General features: G+C 40.8%; 1 protein-coding gene across 3 annotated transcripts in view; it reads right to left on the bottom strand.

The window, feature by feature from the left end:
• Positions 1-18626, bottom strand: part of Socs6 (suppressor of cytokine signaling 6) — a 28104-nt gene extending 9478 nt beyond the window's left edge. For 2 of the 3 annotated variants that reach the window (XM_027403745.1, XM_027403746.1), the window contains exons 1-2: positions 18441-18626; positions 12329-12452 (exon numbers count right to left, since the gene is read on the bottom strand). The gene's annotated coding sequence lies outside the window, so the exon portion shown is untranslated. The remainder of the gene's footprint in view (positions 1-12328; positions 12453-18440) is intronic. The other variant, XM_027403747.1, reaches the window with a different exon arrangement.
• Between the last annotated feature and the right edge of the window lie 6449 nt (positions 18627-25075).

The raw sequence follows: 25075 nt of genomic DNA, 5'->3' as shown, positions 1-25075 counted from the left end.
CAGTGTAAAAAACACAGGCTGAAGGGCAAAAGCACTACTACTCTCCAGGACTTCATGTTTCAGCACAGCTTGAAAGTTGTCAGCAATCATATCCAGTAGAAAAGCACTTAGGCTGCTGCTCCAGTCAGTGACACAAACCAGGAGGAGGGATCTGATTCCAAGCACCTCTTCTCAGTGACTTTAGAGCTGATGGCTGCAGCTACGGAAGCCAGAATGCACCAAAAAGTACATTTACCTTCCTGCCCCCTCACAGGATTCTCCTTAAGAGACCATCTTCATTTCCATGCTACAGGAAAACAAAATAAGCTCCAGACAGTTTAATAATGGTCCAAAGTCCACAGGAATCCTCTGAGTAACATGCAAGCACTGAAAGCTTTGTGAATGGCTTAGAAAGACCACTTATTTAAAAGTGTTGACATGAATGAAGCAGGAAAATTCACAGCAAGACCAAGAATAAGCCATTCTGCCTGGGTCACTTCACAGGACCACTTATTTTCTAATGTTCTGGATGGCCCGTGGTATGTTTCCTCATCCAGAAATACAGGCAAAAACAGTAATATGCCTAGGGGTACCTGTAGCACAATGCAACGAGGAGCCTTGAGAGTCCTTTCACCCACAAAGTAACTGAAGCTGAGCTCATGTGTCACACAGTACTAAAGACATTCAGACACACTACTGAACTCTAGAGAAAGCAGTCAATGCAGGAGATGGCAAGGTTGAGAGCAAGAGAGGAAGAACTCATCAGAAAGGGAGGAAAGCAGAGATATAAAGGAGACAAGGGAGACCAGAGGGGAGTAAAATGACTGTTGTGGAAAATTACTTTAAAGTGTGTTACATTTGTTTATGCTGCAGAACATTTGTTTTAATGATGCAAAGATGTGTTGTGTTCTTTTGTGTTGCATTTGTTTAACTCTGTGAAGCTGTGTAACTTGGCCTGTCTAAAACACCTGATGGTCTAATAAAGAGCTGGATGGTCAATAGCAAGGCAGAAGAAAGGATAGGTGGGGCTGGCAGGGAGAAAGAATAAATAGGAGAACTCCGGGGAGAGAAAAATGAGAAAAGGAGGAAGAAGGAGAGGGAAAAAAAGGGGCCAGCCACACAGCCAACCACAGAATAAGAGTGAAAGTAAGATATACAGAAGTAAGAAAAGAAACAATCCCAGAGGCAAAAAGTAGACAGGATCATTTAAGTTAAGAAAAGCTGGCTAGAAACAAGTGAAGCTAAGGCTGGGCATTCATAAGAAAGAATAAGACTCCATGTGTGGCTTATTTGGGAGCTGGGTGGCAGCCCCCAAAAGAGGCAAAGAACAAAAGAGCCAAAAAAAAAAAGAGAGACAGAGAATAACAACCAACTACAGATGACACATTCAAATGCTGAAGGATATTCTGCTATCAAGAATTCTATAGCCAAAGCAATGTGGGTAATGAGGAAAAAGCATTAGCATGCACATAAACATCCACGTGTTAAAGAGAGGCTGGGCAGCTAGCCCATCTGAAGCACAAACACACCAGGAGGAAAGTGCTTCAGAGAAAGTGTCACTTGGCAATGACCAGAAATGATAAAAGTAAGGATTCATTTAAATCCTATAATTTCTCTCATCCCTCTGCTTTAAAGGACGCAGGCAAATATAAATCAATTGTAGTACTCATAGAGTACTACAACACACATAGATACAATGTATGCAAAACAGCACAAAGGATTAGAAGAACATAGGGAAAAGGGCAAATTTATATTTTACCAGAATTAACATTATTTTGAAGTACACTGTGGTAAGAAATAACTAAGGGTCCATGAAGTAGTCACAAAGTACTCTGAGAATGTGAAGTTAACACTTAACTTCAGGGTGGTGGTGGTGAATGACTTTAATCCCAGCACTCAGGAGGCAGAGGCAGGAGGATCTCTATGAGTTCAGGCCTGGTCTACAAGAGCAGGACAGCCTCCAAAGCCACAGAGAAACCCTGTCTTGAACCCCCCCCAAAAAAAAAATTAAAAAAGAAAAACATTTAAAACATGCATTTAATGCAAGAGTTCCCTAACATCAGAAGAATTATAAAATGATGTAAATTTAAAAACTAGCAAAATGACAGACGTAAATGTGACACATTAATAAATGTTACATAAAAATGGACTAAACTTTTACAGCATTATGGCTCAAAATGTACTTTTTGGGCAAAACTCAGCTCATCACTCTTTTTGTATGTTTATCAAGGAAAAATAGTTACAGTGTTACTGTTAACTGGCTAAAATCAAAAGATAATATTTTTATGACACAAGAAAATAGATGAAATTTAAGTTTCTGTGCCTGTAAATTAGTTTTATCAAGCAAGTATCATACTTCTATATCACAGACTGTCTAGATTGCCTCCTCAAAACAAGGAGTTCAGAGGCTCTATAACACGAGTTTAGAGTCTCTATAGCACACAAAAGTTTTTTGGGTTTTTTATTTGTTTTGTTTTGTTTTTTTCCGAGACAGGGTTTCTCTATAGGTTTGGAGACTGTCCTGGAACTCTCTTTGAAGACCAAGTTGGATTCTAACTCACAGAGATCCACCCGTCTCTGCTTCCAAGTACTGGGATTAAAGGCATAAGCCATCACCGCCCTGCTACTATAGTATGCAAAAGTTAACATTTGGTATTTTACAGGAAAATTTTGCAGATGCCTAACCAAATCAAAGGACTGTCAGAATGAATAAAAAAGAAAGGTATGTGCTGTATGCTGGTTACCTTCTCACCAACTTGATGCAAAACAGGGTCATCTGGGAAGAGAAACTGAGAGAGCTAAAGTTACATTTTAAGTTTTAATTACTATACCTTTTAGATCCATGAAACAAAAATGCCTCTGATCTGCAAGCCCCTTGCTCAAGGACAGATAGTTCCTGAAATGCTGGAGGCTATTGCTTTGGAAGGTAACAAGCCACATGTTTTCACTTCCTAAACAAGTTTGTTTGATCTATCTGCACTGGATGTGCTTGATCACAAGTGGGTAGGAGGTTCATGGGCAGGAAATACCTCAGGAGATAGGCTTGCCCCTGATTGGATGTAGGCTGGAGGTACATCAGGATATATGCTTGGCCCTGATTGGACCTGAAGGGAAATGCAATGAATTATGGGTTTTCCTTTTTAAGCTGCTGCAAATCACAACTGGGCCATTTCTCAGGAACCTGGGTATGGACCTGGCCAGAGCCCATCCACCCGGCCAGTATTTAATTAAAATTTGCTTCGAGTTGGGCGTTGGTGGCACACGCCTTTAATCCCATCACTCAGGAGGCAGAGGCAGGCGAATCTCTGTGAGTTCGAGGCCAGACTGGTCTCCAGAGCGAGTGCCAGGATAGGCTTCAAAGCTACACAGAGAAACCCTGTCTCGAAAAAACAAACAAACAAACAAACAAACAAACAAAAAACCAAAAAACTTGCTTCAATCTTGGATTTAAACTGTGGTAGTGTTCTTATTTTCAATCAGTGGTATTAACAGAACTTCATCTGAGGAAAGTAAGATTTAGACATAGTACTACTAGAGAAAAGGCTTTTCAAAATGAAATGAAGGTTAATATATCACAAAAATAAATGCATATACACATAATACTAAACCCTAAAATATATAAAGATGTGAAAGGAGAAATAAACAATTTAATAATACTTAAAGATTTCAATAAGGCAGGCTCTCTGTTCACTGGTAGACAGACAGTTTCCTGGCAGAAGTAAAGCCCAAATTCAATCCCCAGTGTGAAGGGGGAAGAGAGTAGAGAAGAGAGAGAGAGAGAGAGAGAGAGAGAGAGAGAGAGAGAGAGAGAGAGAGAGAGAGAGAGAGAGAGAGAGAGAGAGATGTGGGGGGAGAGGAAAGAAGGAAGAAAGAGAGGGAAGTAAGAAGGGAAAGGGTGACGGTTTAGAAGGTTGAAGTTCACTAAACTACAAATCTGAAACCTGAAACACACAGAAATCCAACATCTTGACAATTTCACACCTAACCTGGTGTGATAGATTGTAGTCAAATGCAAAGTTTGGGAAAATAAAAAGGGTACCTTCATGCTGTGCACATTAAGGGAATACAAAACACAAGAGCTGTGTACTCCTGTGAGGACTCTGCCCTAGGTCATCTCATTACATACAATCAAATATCCAAACCCTGCAAAGAATCCAAAATCAGAAACATTTATTGTCTCAAGCACCCTGGATGACAGACACTCAACCTGGGAACTGAATACTAACAACAGCTTTGAATGTGGTTTTTAAGTTTGCCTTCTTAGGATAGACAAAAACAAGACTCAACAAAGTTAAAAAGACTGACATCATACAGGATATGTTCTTTGACTACAAAAGAGCTAAACTATACACCTACAACAGAAATAAATCTGGAGCCCCATCAAATATTAGGAAATTAAACAAAATACTTCTAAATAATACCTGGGCTAAAGACTAGAAACCCTAAGTTTAAAACATATTTCAAACAGAATACACACACACACACACACACACACAGAGTGAAACTTGAAAAAGTAGTTTATAAATGGGCATTGGGGCGCTGATGTAAGCCCAGCAACTGAACTTGAGTCTGGTGTGAATTGCACACAGGAGACCCTTGTGAATGTCAAGCTTAAATCAAGTCAATTCTAAGGAAATAGCAAACATTATAGAACTGAACCCAGGAAAGTATATACACAGATAGTGAATGACAGAGTAGAAAGCAGTAAGTTATAAGGAACTCTCTAACAAATTCTCTCACATGATAGAGAAGAAAGAATTTGTAAATCACTCCAGGTGGTCAGTACTACCTAATACCAAAGCCAAACACACTAAGAGAACTGGAGGTGTGGGTTTTCCCCAGTGATCCAAAAGCCTTAACAGCCTTATCAGCAAACCAAACTTGACAACATGTAGAAGTCATTATGATCAAGCTGAATTCTTGTTTTTCTATGTGTTTGTATGTGGGTTGTGCTGTCAGGATTTTTTTGTGTTGTGTATGTGTATGTCAAAGGACAATCTGCAGGAGTTGTGTTCTCTTCCTATAGAATTTGAGTCATCACCCCCGATGGTGAGCACTGTTAACCACTGAGCTAGCTATCTCATGCCCCATGAACAAGTTGTTTAACAGCGATGATCAATTAATATAAACAAGGACCACTTAGAATCATGCAGATAGCTCTATCTCATTATACAAAGAACTTCTGTCACATTCCATATGCCTAGAAATCTCTATATCCAGTCCCACAGATTCCCTTGTTTCCTGCTTTGTCCCTGCATTTCCCCTTGCTACATAATCCTTGTGTCTTTCTGTCTTTGTCTCTGACTCTGTCTCTCTTGTACACTTTTATTATTTAACCTTTTATTTCTCAAGAAATCCTTTTGACCCTGAAACAGTTTTACCTGTATTTTCTACAGAAAAAATCTGCCATTTATATTTAAGTTCTTGGTTAGTCTAATATTGATTTATATGAAGTCATGGTTAAGTTTTCCACTTGGATAACTAATTGGCTCTATACAGTCATAGAAAATATTGACCCTTATAAGACTCAAAGAAAAAAAAAAAGTAAGAGCATTTTCTAATTCAAATCAGCTAAAAATTTTCTAATCAATTAACCATTGCTTAAAGGTATCTTAATACAGGCTGGGCATTGGTGGCACCTTTAATCCCAGCACTCGGGAGGCAGAGGAGGTGGATCTCTGGGAGTTCGAGGCCAGCCTGGTCTCCAGAGCAAGTGCCAGGATAGGCTCCAAAGCTACACAGAGAAACCCTGTCTCAAAAAAAAAAAAAGTATCTTAATACAGTTATACAAATTAATTTGGTAATATTCAGCTTTTAAAAATTATCCTACTCTTTATTGGCAAAACTGCCTTTATACATTTTAAGAAATAACAATGTTCTCTGAATTATGATTAAAAATAATTGAGTTTTAAAAATCAAAAACATCCTAATTTCCAACAGCATGAGAGCAGTAAAACAAATGCTGGCACAGCTACACAATGGAACTTGGAGAACCACTGAAATTGGTATTTATACAGCTATAAATAACATGGGGAGAACTCCTAGTGTTCATTTGTTAAGTGCAAAACACAGGAAATAAAATTATATGTAAAGTGTGGTTGCAATTATGTAGGAAGAATAGGGAGGAAAGTGGACCAGAAGGAGCAGTTATTGGATGGCAGAATTCTTTAGATATGTTAGTTAATATGAACTTGGAGTGTTTTTAAGTGAATAAAGTCTATAAGGTTTTTGTTTTTCTGAGAATTGACTTTACTTGGGAATGGCCAAGTATCCACACCAGTATCAAGCCAAATGGAGGCTTCTTTTTGGGAGTCAATTATTTCACAAACAAACAAATTCATAAACAACAAATTCACAAACAAAAAAGTAAGCCGATGGATGAGACTATTTTTATTAAAACCTGGATCACTTCATCCTCTTTTTCATCTTATAAAAAGAACGTTTTGTGAATCTGACATGAAATTTTTATATTGATATATGCAAAAGATTTTACACACACACACACAGTGACTCATGGTCTACTGGCCTTACATATTCAAAGTTTAAGTGACAAGAATGACAAACCTACTTTCAATAGCACACCTCCCTCCCTACTCAGCTTACAGTCTACAGGTAACCACTGTAAACACTCCCTTGCAGACATCACATTTAGTTTCCCCCCTCCAGTCTTACACTAGAGCACTGGTTATGGCTTCGCCTAGGCTACACCTGTACCCACATAGCTGAACAGGGCTGGAAAAAGTCATTCAGCTTGGTGTCCCTTAGTTCTCAGGGCCACATATCTGAGGTTAATTCTGACTGCTATCTAGGAATCAACTTTTGTTGTTGTTCATTCTCTTTTGCTGCTGACCGCTCCCCGGCATCTTTCCTCCAGTCTTGGCTAGGGACAAAAAGCTCAGCTGTGGGGAGCCTCCCCAAACAAGCACAAGGTCCTAGCTTCAAAGCCCTGCAAGGCCCTGCACCAAAAACTGAAAGGTAAGAGGAAATCGTGGATTCTACCCTGTGTCAATCCAATTAGTGTCTGCTCCACATCGGCTCCTCGGCTCCTTCCTAAAGGCACTACAGCCTTGTCTTCAAACACCTCATCTCCTAACAATTTCCCTTTTGTTGGATCATTACTAAAAATGTTTATTTCTCACATAAATTTCCCACTTTCTACAAGCCACATTCCCTAGAACATGTTCTCACAGCAGTACTCCAGAGAGAACTTTGTAAACTCAGTAGCAAAAATTCCTGCTTTCCAGTCTCTTTACCAGCCACAGCCATCTCCATACAGAACAAGCAGCCTGGGGCCAACTGCTCAGTCTTTATCCAAGATGCCTGAAACTCTTCAAAACATTTGTGTCTTTGCAACAAGGGCCCCTCACTTTTAGACTCTCTTGCTGTGCTGGTTTCTCTCCAGCTTCTTCTTGTGGAGCACCCTAGCACTCAGATGTGGCCCCTCCTCTGTCTCTGTGAACACACTAAATAATTCCATACTTCTACTTTATTTTACATCTGGCTGAATCTTTCCCTTTCCATCACGCTCACCCATACAACCTCCCTCACCCACTCCTGTTACTGTTCAGAAAGGGGCGGGCTTCCCAGGGGGTATCAACAAAGGAAGGCTTATCGAGTTGTGGCAAAACTAAGCACCTTGTCATATTTATTAAGGTTATGACAGTACCTATTGAAAAGTTTCTGCACCCCAATAAGCCTCTCCACCAATGCGGCAATCCAAATCAGACCAAATTAAAGCGAATTAGAAAAAGCCCACATTTAACGGATACAATGTTCCCGGATGGCCTTCCAGCCCCTCAGAGGAGACAGGAAAGAGAGAGGGAGAAACCAGGAGTCTATTTTCTGGGAGGCAGTTTAAATACCCTGTGGAAGGGGTTATCATTTGACTGGCTTTCTAAGTTGCAGCAGGGTTTGGAGAGATACAGGGGAGGGGTCTGAGGTGGAACTTCCACCATAACATTCAGACTCTTTGGGTATATAGATGCCAGGGACACCTATGGGCCATCCACTCCCAAAGTCCTATTTCACCATTTATAAGCCAATTATATTCACCTTTCTTCTTGACATTGCCATTTGGAAGTTTTATATATGGCTGAAATGTAACAGGTTTACACTAAACTGCATGTTTTCCATCTCACTTCCAAACCTGCTTTACCTGTAGGCTCCCACTGCCATTTATAGCTACTTCACTTAAAGCCATCTCATTCTTTCAAGGACTCAGAACAAAGCATTCAGAATCATCTTTATCTGAAGTCTCATATGCAATGTCATGAAAGCCTAATCACAGCTACCTTCAACACATATTCAGAAATCTAAATGCTTTTGCCAAGATATTCTAGCTTCTGGCATTACTGCAATTGCATCTTAGACAGTTTGCTTTCCCCTGCATCTCCTTACTTTATACTCTAATTAAAGGCACTGGTGCCCAGAAAGACAGGGCAGTCAGTTGCTGACATCTTGTACTCTGGGGACTCATATCTTCTGCAGCAGGCCAGCTTTACAATGCCTGGCATGTACATGCAAATAAAAATAACTGAAGCGTAAGAAATACAACAAAATTTCTTTGTCTTCTTTCAGAACCTGTAAATCACATCAAAATAAACTAAAAAAAAAATATGGATTATTTTCAGGGCTACAAAAATGGATTTAAAAAATATAACCTAAAAGAAAAGTGGACATAAAATTGCTATGAAAAAATAAAAGACAACTTATAATTACAGCAAAAGTCTTAATAAATTTTAAGTAGGCTTATACTCAGAGGCTATCAACACTAACATATAGGGAAGCACTAGCCAAAGTTTGTACAGGCCCCAACTGACTGGTCTTTACTGAGTTCCAGATTTCCCATATGAAGAAAGAGCCTTAATCTTCAAAGCACGCAGGCCGACTTGTATGTTTAGCCTGCAGAGCAAGTTTTATATGAATTTTTCTAAGAATCTTTTATTATAACCTCGTTTACTACATTACTGCTACATTAAACAGGAAACAAATGTTCATGGCAAATGTTCACATACAAAAAAAGTAAATGCAGCTAGCCTTCAAGAATTGATGAAATGGCTGGATGGTGGTGTGCACGCCTTTAATCCCAGCACTTGGGAGGCAGAGACAAGTGGATCTCTGAGTGTTGAAGGCCAGCCTGGTCTACGGAGTGATTTCCACGACAGTCTCCAAAACAATACAGAGAAACCCTGTCTCAAATAAATAAATAAATAAAAATAAAAAAGGCAAGGTACTACACAATCTACCAACTCAGTGCTGTCTTTCGGTATATATGAACATTTAAATCTATTACGCCCATTGTACACCTGAGTTGCCACTTCCTAATTCAAAGCATGTATAATATATTATGAACTTGGTCTTTGTCTCAAGTACCTGACACAGCTATGCCAAACCTTACAATCTACTGAGTGATGAAAGTATCTTCCTAGATCTGGCAGGAGACTTTCAATCACACCAGAGTTTAAACTAATGAAGTGACTTAGATTACAGAGGGGGAACTTTTAGCCCCAGCCCTACACCATAGAGGGAAGGGATGAGTTTAGAAACTGATTGGGCACTATAAACACTCTTTAACTAGATCACCAACAAGTACCTGGAGAGCAGGGCATACTACGAGGGCACTGGAGCTGCAAATCACACCCAACACCCCATCCCATGCAGCCTTTCTCCTCAGCTGTTCCTGGCACACAATCCTTATAGTAAATCAGCCAACTAAGTTTTTTACTAAGTTCTACAAATTATCTCATCAGAAGAGGTCATTGTAGGAACCTCTGACTTAATGGCCAGTCAGCAAGAAAGCAGATCTGGCCAGGACTTCAAGCTGGCATCTGAACAGGGGAAGTCTATGAACTAAGCTCCTACCTGTGGGATCTGTACTACTCTGGACAGTGTCACAATGGAAGCCACCAGTTTTCACGCTGGAGAATTGGTGATTATACTGAAAATACGTGTAACTAACACACCTATCTACCTGGGCCAGGTCATCTACAAAACAACTATCAGACATATCAACAAATTGTTTCCTCAACTATAACCCAGTGGCACCAGGGCAATACTGATAAAGGGAAATCATGTGCTATGCTACCCACCTTACGTTCAAATCCTAGTGATTCCCACAAACCCACTTTATTGACTAAGGCACAGTTATAGCTATTTGAAAAGATTTATTGTAATACTCAGTGACAAGTTATATAATAAAGCCTGTCCTCTGTTATAAATGTAACTTAACAGGATTCATTGATACATTGTCATAACTGACAGTTGAAAGTTAAAATCAACTAGCATTTTAATAAATGTCAACAGAATGGTTTTAACTGAAACATCACACATACTCCAAAATGCTCACCATTGCTACAATAAGTACAACCTTTCTGGTTAAGCTGTCAAGTAGATAATGTTCTTTAAGATTTTTGGACAAACTGAACAATTACATAAAATCCAAAGATCTGTATTTTGCCAGCTTGTTTTGATTCTAGAGCAGAAGTAGTACAGCAAAATAATGCTACCAGGTGATTTGTCCAAGACTTTGTATTTTCTCCAGAGATGTAATATAATTTGCTCATAAATAAAAATCTCTTCAATGAACTGAACTATTACAGTAAAAAAGTTTAACTGAGGTTCTTTTTGTTTTTTGTTTTTTTCCTTCCGAGACAGGGTTTCTCTGTATAGCCTTGGCTGTACTGGAACTAGCTATGTAGACCAGGCTGGTCTTGAACTCTCAGAGATCTGCCTGTCTCTGCCTCCCAAGTGCTGGGATTAAACGCAATCACCACCACTGCCACTATGACCACCTGGCACTTAACTCAGATTCTGAAACACTGAAATACAAATATGACAGAAAAGTAACAAACTGCTGTAGTCTACAGATCTTAACACAGAAGCTCCAATTCAAAAAGAAAAGAAAAAATAATACATCATTCAAATGCATATAGAACATATAATACTTGTTGTTATTTCTGCCATAAGTTATAAGCTTTGTGGTAAAAAAAATCGTATTTTCTGAATTATACTTAAATTGAGAATGAGATTTTAGAATAACAGATTTGAGGTATACAAAGTAATTCACATAAGATTACTATTAAATCTACATAGAGCCAGTGTAAACTTTATCCATCAATAAAGTAATAATCATTTAAATACAACCCTATTAGGCAAAATAAAATAAATAAAAATAAATAAATAAAAAATAAAATTAACAATCTCACAAAAAGACTGCTTGCTTTGTAAACTAATAATTTATTTAAAATAATCAATTACTGAGCACTCCCAAAGATGAGGTCTCTTTCCATTTTTTTTTTTTTTTTTTTTTTTGGTGGGGGGGAATAGTTTTTAGAGAAAGGATTTCTCTGTGTAACTGTCATGGCTGTCCTGGAATTCGATCTGTAGACCAGGCTGGCCTCGAACTCACAGAGATCTGCCTGCCTCTGCCTCCTGAGTGCTGGGAATAAAAGTATATATCACCATGCCCAGCGGCGTCTCTACACTTACTAAAATGATCTAAATTGGGCTAGTGAGTTGGATCAACAGGTAGGGATACTGACACTGCCAAGTCTGATGACCTGAGTTTCAATCCCCAGAATCCGAACAGTCAAAGCCGAGTACCAACTCCTATAAGTTGTCATCTGATCTCGACATGTCCACACATTGACCTCTCCTAAATAATACAATTTAAAACTTAGATCAAGAGGCTTTGGGCAGGAGATGCAGAATGTGGTAAAGTATTTGCTTGCCTAACTTGGATAACTAAGGTCTGAGTTTGAGCTTTAACACAAGGAAGAAAAGGGATGGGGAAGGGAGGAAGCAGCCAGTTAGCTGCTAGTTTTGTGTGAAGTCATGATTGATTAACCGTATGGTTTTTGAGCAGAATGTGTGGCACAGGCCTATAATCCTATCACTTGAAAGGTTGAGGCACAAGAATGGGGGTGTGAGGCCAGCTTTGACAACATAGTAAGTTTCTGCTTGGCAACACAGCAAAACTATCTCAAAACAACAATCAGCAACAAAAATCACTATCAACAAGAATGAGCATACATGTTAACTGCTACCTGTCTTGGCCGGGGTTTCTATTCCTATGATAAAACACTATGACCAAAAGCATCTTAGGGAAGAAAAGGTTTATCTAGATTACATATTCTGATAACAGTCTATCATCACAGAGAGAAGTCAGGGCACGACCATGAAAAAGCTGAACAGAAGCCATGAAGAAACACTGCTTACCAGTGCTCCTCATGGCTTGTTCAGTCTTCTTTCTTTTGTCAACCAGAATCACCTGACCAGAGCTGTCAGTGTCCCGAAAGAGCTGGGCTCTCCCACATCAATCATTCATCAAGAAAATATACTACAGACTTACCTACAGGCAAACCTCAGGGAGGCATTTTCTCAATTTAGAGTTCCTCTTCCCAAATAACTGTAGCTTGTGTCCAGTTGACAACAATCTGACAAGCATACTACCATTCCCCCCACACAATGGAACCCTGAAAGCAAAGGGAAAGTATGACCAGTGAGAACAATGTTAACTGGGGTAGACAAGCCTGAGCTGCAGCTCCCAGCACCGTGGCAGCTCAGTGACAGTGCACCAGCCGAGTATATGCCAAGTCCTGCTGTCCAGATCCAGCACTGGAAAAAACAAGTAAGTAAATTCAATCCTTCTAGAAGGGAAGACAAGAAGAAACAGGCCTGAGAAAATATCACAGATTTGAAACAAGTCCAAGGTTATTTTTTTAAAGGGGTACAGGAGGGTAAGAAAACCAAAATCCATTGTGAAACATTTAAATACAACAAAAACACCCCCAAAAGATTGACATGAGAAAATAACTAATAAACAAATCAATCCAGGTTAAAAGAAAAATCACAAAAAGGAGGGGGAAGAAATTGCAAAGCAAAGTTTAAAGTCTTTTAAGTTAAAAAAAATCAATGGAATATTACATTCTAAGAATAGAAGAATAATGATGAGACATACCACTGTGAAGCTTTAGTAATTAATAGATAATACAAAAACTTTCTAGAGACAGAGATCTGCTATAAACAAGTGGTAGCTGGCCCAAGGTAACAGTGAAGGCCAGGTGTCAATGGCATTGCTTTCAAACCTCCAACAGTTCAGTGGCTCTGTCCTTGAATCTTGCACATTCCCTGGCATTCTTGCAAAACCAAATGATGGATTCTGGGAAGTGGATTAACAGTGCATCAATCTGTTATTCTCCACTTGCCTGGATTCACAGGACAGCAATTGCAGAGGAGCTGACAGATCCAAGAGAAATTACAAGGATCCCACCCCTCCAAAATCCAGGAAAGCAAAAAGCCAACCATTACCCTTCATAGCTGAGATTTTAGGGTTAATCAGTGAAACATAACCTATTTCTCCTGAGTAAATTTAAGCTGTACCTTAAATTCAGCCAAACTATAAACCAAATACTTGAGCAAGCATTTTCTAGCACACAAGCCAAAACCAGTAAAGTACTACCTCCTCACTTTTCAGGAAGTTTCTACAGGTGTGAGTTCCAGACTGACGAGTGGGCTCTTTTTGTCCCCGCTTCTGTATCGCCCCTAGCCAAAACCAAACAATTGTCCGTGAAGATGGAAGTACAAATGCCTAGCCACTTGTATCAATATCAAGAAGAGCTATGTGCATGAGATCTCATGTTGAAATCCCCTACAGAACTGGCATATAACTAGGCTAACTGCATAAACACATGTCTGAATTTATTTACTTATTTATTTACACATCTGTAAAAGAATGAAGTCTGATTATACTCTGTTGAACTTCCTGTAGCCTGAAATTACAACAGTTTTACAGATGTATAAAAGCACAAAAATCCTGAGACTTCCTTCTTGTTTATAAATTTTGCCAGTCTGTGATATTTAGTAACATTATTCCCTAAATATGTTTTTCCCCCAATGAAAGGGATGCCAAAGGACAAGTACTCATTGAAAACAAAGCTTGCTGGGCGTGGTGACACATGCCTTTAATCCCAGCATTCAAGAGGCAGAAGCAGGTGGACCTCTGTGAGCTGGAGACCAGCCTAGTCTACAAAGTAAATTCCAGGACAGGTTACACAGAGAAACCTTGTCTGAAGAAAATAAAAAAGACAAACAAAAAACAACCCAAAGCTAAACTTTTAGAATAATGTATTATAAATATCAAAACAAAGTTTGCACAAGGAAAGTAACACACATGCAAAGTAGTACATCCACCAATGAGAATGTATCTTCATCTCAGTGTGTTAACCCTGTTGATTCAACTATTTGACACTTCTGACACTAAGGTCTGAATAAGGTCAACAGCAAAGACTGGCTCTCTGAAGCACTTAGTAAACCAAGCTTGTCTGTGGAATTATAAAGATCAAAACTAAATGATTAATTTCTTTATTAAAAAACCTTTTATCAGGCACATAACTTTAGTCCCAGCACTTGGGAGGCATATACAGGCAGATCTCTGTGAGTTCAAGGCCAGCCTGGTCTACTGAGCAAGTTCAGGATGGGCTCCACGGCTAGAGAAACCCTGTCTCAAAAAACAAAAAAAAAAAACACCCAAAAATTTATCTAGGGACTGGAGAGATGGCTCAGAGGTTAAGAGCACTGGCTGGTCTACCAGAGGTCCTGAGTTCAATCCCAGCAACCACATGGTGGCTCACAACATCTATAAAGAAATCTGATGACTTCTGGAATGCAGGCAAATATGCAGACAGCATACTGTATACATAGTAAATTAAAATTAAAATTCTTTAAAAAATCTTTTATATAATAGGAGCCACACAATCCTATGCCTTTGTAAGAAGGTAGTTTAAATACAAGTTCATACTGTCACAAAGGTCCTCAGTGACCTCTTACATGCCATCATTTCTTTCTTTTCTTCTCTAATGTCCAAAAGTTGGCTGTGGAAAAATGGATAAACTGTCTTCAAAACCTTTTCAATAATTTTAAGACAATACTTTAGTGTGGTGGCTATAAAGAGGAAGACAGCTTCAAACCACATGTCAAGGAACTTCAGAAAGGACTCACATATCTAAGAGTACTGAGCCCACAGTCAAGCTCCACTGCATGCACACTGTGACCAGTGCCCATCCCCCACACACACACACATATGTCCCAGCAACTTGCATACTACCAGTTGCTTTGCATCCTGACCATTTCTCTTACCACTGCATCTTACACTCTTTTCCCATATTGCCCTTCTTTAGCAAGAATATCTGCATCACACAGAGACATTGCTGCTTCCACAACATATTCCTTTTGACCAGCCCAAGCACATTTTAAATTAGTTATTACTATTATCACTTGCTATATTCTAAGCATCAACCTAGTCACATGCACTGTCTTAATTTTTCATCTCACCTTTTAGAAACTTTACAAATAAAACTTTTTGAAAAGCAATTATACAAAATCAAAGTGTTAAAATTCAATCTAGATTTGTATTTCAGAGAAAGACTGCTGCAATCAGTCTAAGTGTCTGGCATGTCTAATTACAAATTGGTTTTTCCTTCTTGCTTGACTCTCTGCTGAAATCTAAGGCTGCCAAGAGGTTCCAGATAACTGAGGCTTGACTTCACTAGGCTATGTAAAGGAACAGTGAGGAAATATGCCCCAGAATAGTTACTTTCCACACTGACAAATAACCACTTATGAAAGTGAGGCAGTCGGTTTGGTTCATGAGTAACTTACACGTTATGGCTCCACAGGGAAACAGTGAAGGGCTGTTTAAGTCATGTGAATACAAGGTTTTTTATTTTATTAGTGTTTTGATTTATTCATTTGAACAGATCAGCTTGGACAATGACAAACAACTCACAATACCAAAGGCTACCTAATATCTATCTACACAGCAAGCCTCTTTCTGTCATGTGATGAGAACTACACATACTTTTTTGAATACCAGGTCCCTGCTCAGTGTGCAAGTTCCACAGGATATGTTAAAGACACAAAGGGGAAAGTAGCCAAGTTCCATGTGCTGGGAACACAAAGGGAAAAAAGACCATGGCAGGCATACTACCTCATGGAACCTGGATACTAACAGAGCAAAAAGGAGAGAATAGAATACTTAAACAACCATGTCTAAAGGAAATGTGTCAATTTGTTACTTCAAAGTACTTAGGAAGATTCTCTGAGGTGTGGACATTGGCTGTAAGGCCTAGGAATAAATCTCTCGCACAAGTAGCCACTGGTGGACACTGACAGTCAACAAAAGCAGTGTATCAGGGCTGGGCTCTGGAAAGCAGCCTGGGATACTGAGGAATGGAAGGCCAGGGTACGACTATTGTATAAGACATAGTGTAAACAACCTATGCAAAACCCTGTAGCCCAATTAAGAGTTTGGATGTACTTCAAATAAAATATATATTTACTATAACTGTGAGATGGATTTAGATCCACTTGAGGACTAAGACTCAGAAGATCCAAAGCCTGTTCAAGGTCACAGTGCTATTGAATGAACACCCTAACACTTGTCACGTCCTCTGTGTGCAGTCTGGAAAGTGAAATCTTATAGTCATTCAGATATCAACAAGATAGCCAGGTTAAGAAAGCTGATTCCTCATGAAAATGATAATTTTACAAAAGTATGCAGGTACCCTCAGACATCAATGCTATCTCTGTAACTTCAAGAGGTCAGAAGAGAAGCAGCACAAAACCAATGTCGTACACACATGTATCATTCTGTTTCTTGTGAACACATTTTCTTGAGAGTGACAGTGACCATCAAGAACTCAGAAATGGACATAAAAGCTTTGCCTCCTTTCAGCATACCTCAGAACTTTTTAAGTAAGATCACACAATTACCCCCTGCAAGCAAAACAAGAGGCTAACACAGAGTTTCTTACAACTGTCCACAGTGGCAAAAATAGCAGAGTTTTCTCTAAGGATGAAGTTACACAAGAAGGTCATGAAGGCACTTGGTTTCTGTTCTCTGAAAAGACAGCTCTTAAAAACAACAGCGTCTCCGTTCTAAAGCAAGACTGGAGAAGAACATGGAAAGGTAAATGGCTTGGAATCCAGTTGGTACAGCAGCACTTTTCCACACCACACCCTGTGCTTCGGCTGGCACCCAAATCCCTGCCTTGCCACTCCCTGCAGGTGTCCTAACAAGGGAGGGCACTCGGATGACTCCCTGAGGGAGACAGTGTTTTAGTTCCATGGTCAGAAGGGAAAGGAGCAGGGCCAGGCACCAATTCAGAGAATGTCTTAAAAGATAAAAGCAAACAAGAGCAGTGTCTTTAAAGAGATGCTAAATGGAGCCATAGAGAAGCTAGAGGTTCAGGTAAATAACTTGGTAGATCTTGACCTGGTCCAACCCTGCATAATAAACGCTCCCACATCCCTCATGAAGCCCACTGTCCAGAAGTCATGTCCTCAAATAAACAAGGGTTAGGGAGAGTGGTGGAACCAAAAGGTTAAGATGACCTACTTTCCTGAGGCAGGGATAGACCCTAAAACTTCTTCCCACATCCATACACGAAGCACTGGAGAGAAATCAGTGCAGAAAAGTCAGATTATATGCTAGCTCTTCTGCATTTTACCCGTGAAGCCTTTAAGCAATACCACTCGTGTTTTCCACTGCCTTCACAGCACTGAGAATTCCAAGTGAAATTCATTCATTCAAGTAAAACTACACGGATTCCACTGTGGGATTTGGTGAGTTTAAAGTAAACCGCTACCTACTATGGCTGGTATTTCACCTTTGCGTAGGCAGGAGTTTACCTCTGTTCAGTTACAAGTTTATCTTTATCCCAGGGAACACTATAAATTAAGACTGTACTTGGGGAGGTCTCTCCCGTGTTCCATTCACATTATAATTGTAATTAGCATACTGCACAGTCCTCGGGCACACACAGCAGCAGCAGCATGCTGCCTTAGTGAGACCTTCAAGAATTCAACATTAGCTCCCTACCGGAAGCCCGAGTTCCACCTCCGTCTCACCGGCCTCCAATTACAAAAAAGTGGGGACGAATGAGAACCCCAAATCGCGTTCTGACTACACACTAAGTTGGTACACACAACTCTCCCAAGTTTGGGGCCAGACTCTGCCCCGGGAAACATCAACAGTGGCGCTCAGGAGCCACAATGGTGTGTGTACCTGAAGTTGCCAACTCCGGGAGCAAAGGCGGGCGGGCCTGTGCGGGATCAGGGCAGTTTAAATGCCTCGGCCCTCCTCCCGCGCGCGGCCCTTCCGCCGGCCCTCGCGCGCGGCCACCGGTCCCGGCTCCACTCGGCATCTCGTCCCCTGGACGCCACCCCCGGGGCCGTCCGGGCCGCGACGATTCCCCGGTCCCGCTCCGGGAGCCCCGACCGGCCCGGCCCGCAGGCCCCGCCGCCCAGGCCTCGCCGAGCCGGCCTCGCACACCGCGCCGCGGGCAACAAAGGCGGCGCGGCCCGCGTGGGCCGAGCGGGCGGGGCCTGGCTCCCCCTCCCTCCGCCGCCGCACGCGACCCCGCGCCACCACCCCCCCTCCCTCCCAGCCCCACGCCGCTCACCCTGCGGCCGCCGGCTCCGCTTCCTCCCGGCGGCGGCGGCGGGAGCGACTGCCGCGCTCGGCCCTCCTCAAGCCGCTCCTCCTTCCTCCTCTTCCTCCTCCCCGAAGGGAGGGCGCGCGGCCGCGGCCCAGGCGGGAGCGGAGCGGCCGCACAGCAGCCCGGGCCGCCCGCGCCCTCGGCACAGCCCGGTAGGCGGGGCGTCGGGGTGAGGGGGGACTCAGTGGGCGGGGCCATAACCGCGGGTGCCAGCGGCTCCGCCCCTCTCCAGAGCGGGCAGCCCGGCCGTTCTGAGTCCTCAGAGGCGATTGCTCCTTAAAGGGTGCGAGCATGCTCTTCTCTTCTCCAGGACTTCAAGGCCGCCTCCTGTCCAGGCTGAGCCACAAGTGGGAAAGCCTTCCACGTACCTACTCCCGCTTGGTCTTAAGGACAGCCTAAGAAAACTAGGTTTAGCCCTTCTTTCAAGTCATCTACCTTCTGTAGAGTCATTTTCAGTGGAATTCCTGGAATTAATAGAGGTGTGTGTGTGTGTGTGTGTGTGTGTGTGTGTGTGTGTGTGTGTGTGTGTGTGTGTGTGTGTATACACTTAGGCTTTGGCAACTTAACTCTCTTTTTCACAAATTAACACAATATGCTTTTAATGTGCAGCAGACCCAGAAAAATTTGATACTGTTTATAAGTAGGCCAATGGGAATTTATTTTTCCTGTAAATGGTGAGCAGTTGAAGAAAATATTAACATCTCAAGAAAGGGGGGGGATACATGTTGTTAAAAATCTATCTTAGAATTAGTGTGAGCTTTTAAAGTGTTTCATTTTTAAAAGAAAATATACAAAGAAATAAGGCTGGGGAACAGAAGACGACTTAAAAGAGCTTCAAGTGTAAACTCCAGGCCTGTTATGTATTATTGACTATGTTAAGAAATATTGAATATTTAAGAAAATAACAGTTAAGTTCAAAATTTAATTAACATTAGTTTCTAGAAATATTCAGGTTCAGTAGAAGATGTTCATCTAAACACAAAATCTGGGTAAGTAATAGGAAGTGTGTTAAATCGGTTTTTACAATGGGATGGCATTGCAGTTGCCATTTGGCGATGTGTTGTTTACCAGACTAACCACTGGCATTCGCAGTGTTACTTGAACGGATTAATGAACACCATCACTACTGGTGCCCTGGTTGAAATGTAACTCACTTCTTATTATCTTTCTTATCTCCCTCCCTCTCTGGCCATCCCCAAGATAGCCTCCTTAGTCTTGAGCCACCAAACCCACTCCAACTTAAGTTGAAGTCAGATATCTGTTTTTCAGTGAGTAACAGAACATAGACTGAAATTAAATTACAAAGCAAGTAATAGTGACTAAGTGGAAGGGAGCTTTTCAGTCTGTAGCCCTGCTAAGGGTGTTTCCTCATCTGCTTTAGGGGCAGGAAACTATCAACAAGCAATAGACATCAATAGCCCTCAGCAGCAATGTACATGGCCGAGACCCTGGACCATGTTACAGCGTGGACAGTTTGAAGAAATATATAAACATAGACTAGTTACTTAGTTTTAATGAGTTTCTACCTTCAAAAAGTGGGAGTTATTGATTGGCCTTGACATTTGCCCAAAGAACTTGACGACCTACTCCATAGATACTTGCTCTGCCATGTTCGTTGCTGCTCTATTCACAATAGCTAGGTGTGATGGCTATTCTTGGTTGTCAACTTGACTACATCTGAAATTAATCAGAACCCCAAAATAGTGGGAAGATCTAATCCAGATTTTGAAGGTAGGATGACACCTTTAATCTGGGTCACGCTTTCTGCAGGAAACACATAAAAGGACATGTCAGAAGGAAGTCTTTGCTCTTTGCCTGTTTACCCTTGCCCTGCAAGCAAGTCTGTACCTTCACTGGAATTAGAGCCTACTTCTTTGAGATTCCAGGGTCAACTGAAGACAAATTGAGGCATCCAGCCATGTGGACTGAGCAACTTCTAGATTCTTGAACTTCCCGTTCATAGTCAGCCATTGTTGGATTAGCTGGACCACAGCCTATAAGTCATTCTAATAAATCCCATATATATATGTATGTTTTAGATACAGAGAGAGATTAATTCTGTAAGTTCTGTTACTCTAGAGCAGTGATTCTCAACCTATGGGTTGCAACCCCTTCAGCATCAAAAGACCCTTTCACAGGGGTCACATATCATATATCCTGTACATCAGATATTTACATTATGATTTGTAACAGTAGCAAAACTACAGTTATGAAACAGTAACAGAATAGTTTTATGGTTGGGGAGGAACTGTATTAAAGTGTCAATACATTAGGGAGGTTGAAAACCACTGAACTAAAGAAAGTGAATGACAGTTATGTGACTCTGGTACTAGGACCTATCCCAGGTGCATAAGCTGGCTTTTTAGAGACCATTTCCTATGCTGGAATACCTTGCTCAGCCTTGATACAGGGGTGGGGGGAGATTGGTCCTCCCTCAGCTTGGTATGCCACACTTTGGACTCCCCAAGGAAGGCCTTACCTCCTCTAAGGAGTGGATGGGGGATGTAAGGAGGGAAGAGGGGGGAGGGGAGGGAGGAAAAACTGGGGTTGGTATGTAAAATGAAAAATAGTTTTTTAAATAAAAATTAATACAAAAAGAAACTTGACTAATACACTAGGAAATGGAAACAACTTAAATGCCCTTTACTTGGTGAATGAGTAATGAAAATGTGGTCCATATACACTATGGAGTACTATTAAGCTGTAAAGAAAAAAAGAAAGCTGAAGTCATGAGATTTGGGTGGAACTAGAAAACACTATGTTGAGTGAGGTAACCCATGTCCAGAAAGACAAATGTTAAATGTTCCCTCTCATCTGGGGCTCCTAGCTCCAAATCTTCAGACGTGCGAATGTAACCTAGAATAACTACAGAAACCAGGAAAGTAAAAGGGGACCATTGGGCTGGGGGAGACACTAGAGAGGGGAATAGAACTGTACAAATCATCTGAAGAAGGGAATGGGAAAGAGGGAAACTCTATTTAGGGAGAGGAAAAGAGAGAAATACAGAAGAAGGAGGGGAGGACAAAATAACAGTAAGGACATCTGAAAAAGTCATAAGGAATCATATTATCAACTATCTATCTAAAACTACAAATAATAAACATTAGTTGCTATAAAATGTACATATAGAATTTAAATGAAATTTCCCATTTGCACATGTATCTTGGCTGTACTGGGTGTAGGTAGGATAAAGATGTCACCCAAAGAAATACTGAGTTGTTATAGACAGGCAGGGTGGTGGATTGCCAAGGAGAGGTCTATAGACAACAAGAGGCTTGAGGTTCTGCCAAGCAGAGATATCAACAGTATATTTAGAAGCTGTTATCTCTACAATTACTTGCCCTATGATATTAATGTTGCTATGGCTATTATTTTAATTTAGTGACTAACATCTTACATTCTGGGTCACAAGATACATCCAGATCTTTCTCATGGTAGCTATCTGGCTTTCTTTGTAGTAAGGAGGGGCTGGAGCTTTGGCTCAGCAGTTAAAAGCACTCTCTGCTCTGACAGACTACCCTGAGTTCAGTTTCCAGAACCACATCAGGTTGCTTACAATTTGCCTGTAACTCCAGCTCCAGGAAATCTGGCATCATCTTCCAGACTCCTTGAGTGCCTACACTTGCACACAGATACACACATATGCACATAAGTAGAAAAACAAATACAGAAAAGCTAAAAAAAAGATTAAAAAAATAAAATAAAACTTTATTCAAAGCAAAACAAAATAGAGATTAAAATATACCACTAAGAGCCCCAATGACCATATGAGAGAAAATATCCAAGGTCCTTCATTTTCTTCAAGTACAATAAAATACCTGTGCTTTGGAAAGGAAAAGAGAAGATATAGGTAGAGGCGAGGAGGGATATATCAGATAGGCCTTGATGACACCATCACACTAATGCACATAAAATAAATAAGCTAAATAAATTTTTTAAAAAGAGAAAGGTCCTGGATGACATTCTGTTGAAAAAATATCAGGGCAATAAGCAATAAGCATGACATGTTTACTTAATTGAGGTTTTATATGGCATGGGGAAGCTTCAAGATATGGACTCAGAGATGCAAAGAAAAACTATTTCTGTGCTTCAGTGCCATTAGGAGTAGATGGAATTGTGTATTCAGAAATGTGACTGGGCCAAAAGGACTGAGGTACGGGTAACAGACTGACCCAGAGAAAGCCAGAGAAAGGTCTGTTTTTTATCCCCTTCTTGAGTCTTTCTGTGTGGCATTCCTTTATACTTATCCCTCTGGGATAGGGGTCTTCCCAGAATCAAGGAGAAGGGAGAAAGTAATCTTTTCACATTTATGGCTTGCTTTGAGGAAGGGAGATTCCAGTTTCTGTGACTCACCATGAGAACAGAGTCTGGTTTCTATGGTTCATTTGAGGGTAGAGATAGGACAGGAGATGGGAAAGCAGAAATAACTTGAGCTCGGGCCTTTCCACACACCCTCAGTCCAAAGTCCACAGCATATTAAGGTGTCATAAATTTAGAGTATTGTGCCCTGAGCCACAAGAGAATGCTTGTGGCAGGCAGGCAGGCCAGAATGGTCACATAGCACCTAAGGAATGGTGGGGAGTGAGTAATATGATCATTTTCTCCCATAAACTAACCCAGATCTTCTCTAACACTGGATGATACAAGTTGACAAAAATCAGAGGCAAGCACTAACCATCCAGGCCTCAGACATTGTTGGCCATGGTTAGGTTGTAGAAATCTATCATCACTTACAATGGCTCTCATCTCACAGGGTTGGTAATAGAACTAAGTATTATACAGCATACTTAACACAAAGTGAGCATATTATAAATCTTTAATAAATTAAAACTATCATATTACTCCTATAGAAACTTTCCTGTGAATGTAGCTGTGTGCTTTCTTACGTGATTACCTATTAAACACCATTATGTTCTGAGCCCTTCAAATTCAGAAGGACAGAGGCTTTACCATTCCTCAGAACTTCCTAGTCCTGGGCACATAGTATGTGAGGCGGGGATAACAGCAATTCATTGTTGGATAAATGAATGATTTAATGATGCCAGTGCATTTGTTTTCTAAGACATAAACATGAAAATGCTAGCTTTGAGTGACGGCAAATGCATGGTAGGAAAGAAAAGACTGACAATAAATTTGTTTTATAGTGGTTTTTTTATTATTTCTGTTCGCAAAATTCCCAGATGTGCTTAGAAAAAGCATTGTCAATTTGTGAGTGAGAATCTGTGTGGGTAATTTATTTGTGTATCATATATGGAACTAATTAAGTAACTGTCATCAAGCTTGCCAAACTTTTGAGTTGCTTATAGTCACTCTTTAACAAACTTTATAACACATACTTGTGAGATATATTTTGTTATTTATCTCAAGGCATGTTTAAAGTCTCACTTACAAATACCAGATTCTGACAAATTTAATCATGTTTTACGGATTCTTGCCCATAGTCTCAGCTACTCACAAGGCTGAAGCAGGTTTGCTTAAGCCCAGAAGTTCAAGATCAGCCTTTGAAACATACTGACACTCCATCTTAAAACAAAACAAACAACAAGAAAAGCCTAATGTTTTACGTTAAAGAAGGTCAGAAGCCAACTGTAATTCAAGCTGTGTCAGTCTGTTTGCATAGTTATCACAAAACACTGTAAACCATGTTGTCCATGAGCCACAAACATTTAGCGCTCACAGTTCCAAAAGCTCAGTGCCCAAGATTAAGATGTCAATAAGTGAAGGTTGCATAGAAACCACTTCCTGGTTCGTGGAGAGCCATGTGCAAAGACAAGGCTGAGGAACTCCCCGAGGACTCCTTTATCAGGGCATTAATTCCATTCAAGAAGGCCCCTTCCGGTCTCATCATCTCTCTCCCAACACTTCACTTGCTGATATCAGAAGGATTTCAACATATGAACTTGGAGGGTACACATATTATTAGCAAATGGTAAGTGAGTTTTATTCAGAAAGGGAGCACAGTATAGGCTCAATTCCAAACACATGGTATTTACTAGGTCGTTGGGGATACACAGCTGCAGAGCATCTGTGGGCAGTGGATGCAAAATTACTTCACCGGCAGCTGGGATTCTAGCTAAGCCAACTGTTCTTGCTCCTTGTTAAAGGCAGGCAAGGGAGACCAGGCATCACCTAGAGGACAGAGCTGGGGCAGGGGAGGCTGAGAAAACTGATCAGATAGCAAAAAAGTGACTAGATATAAATGATGGGAATTCTACACAAGCTGACGTGAAGGGATGCTAAGACTGGGCCACGCTGGGCTTGCTGATGGAGCCAGGCTGGGAAAGGGTCCCGGAGAGCACCACATAAAGTTTAGTGAAGGACAAGGTTTTTGTTGGCAATGAAATCTTTTCTTATTTTAATTTTTTCATATGATACTAATTCAAAGTTACAAACTCCTAGGGTGGTATAGGCAAAGAAATATTACTTTTATTCAACCCTCATATATTCTTAGTTACTACAGAATGGGCAAAAGACAGATCCGCAAGAGAAAAATGAACTTGCTAATGTGTATATTTCACGCATCATGGGAGACGCCTAAGGCAAGATGTAGCTTTGGGTTTCATTACATTAGATGCGGCCCAGAGAAGAGATGCAGCACT

The sequence above is a fragment of the Cricetulus griseus genome, chromosome 2, assembly GCF_003668045.3.
Source record: "Cricetulus griseus strain 17A/GY chromosome 2, alternate assembly CriGri-PICRH-1.0, whole genome shotgun sequence".
NCBI lineage: Eukaryota > Metazoa > Chordata > Mammalia > Rodentia > Cricetidae > Cricetulus > Cricetulus griseus.
The sequence above is the reverse complement of the archived record's forward strand: the minus strand, read 5'-3'. Positions and strand labels throughout refer to the sequence as shown.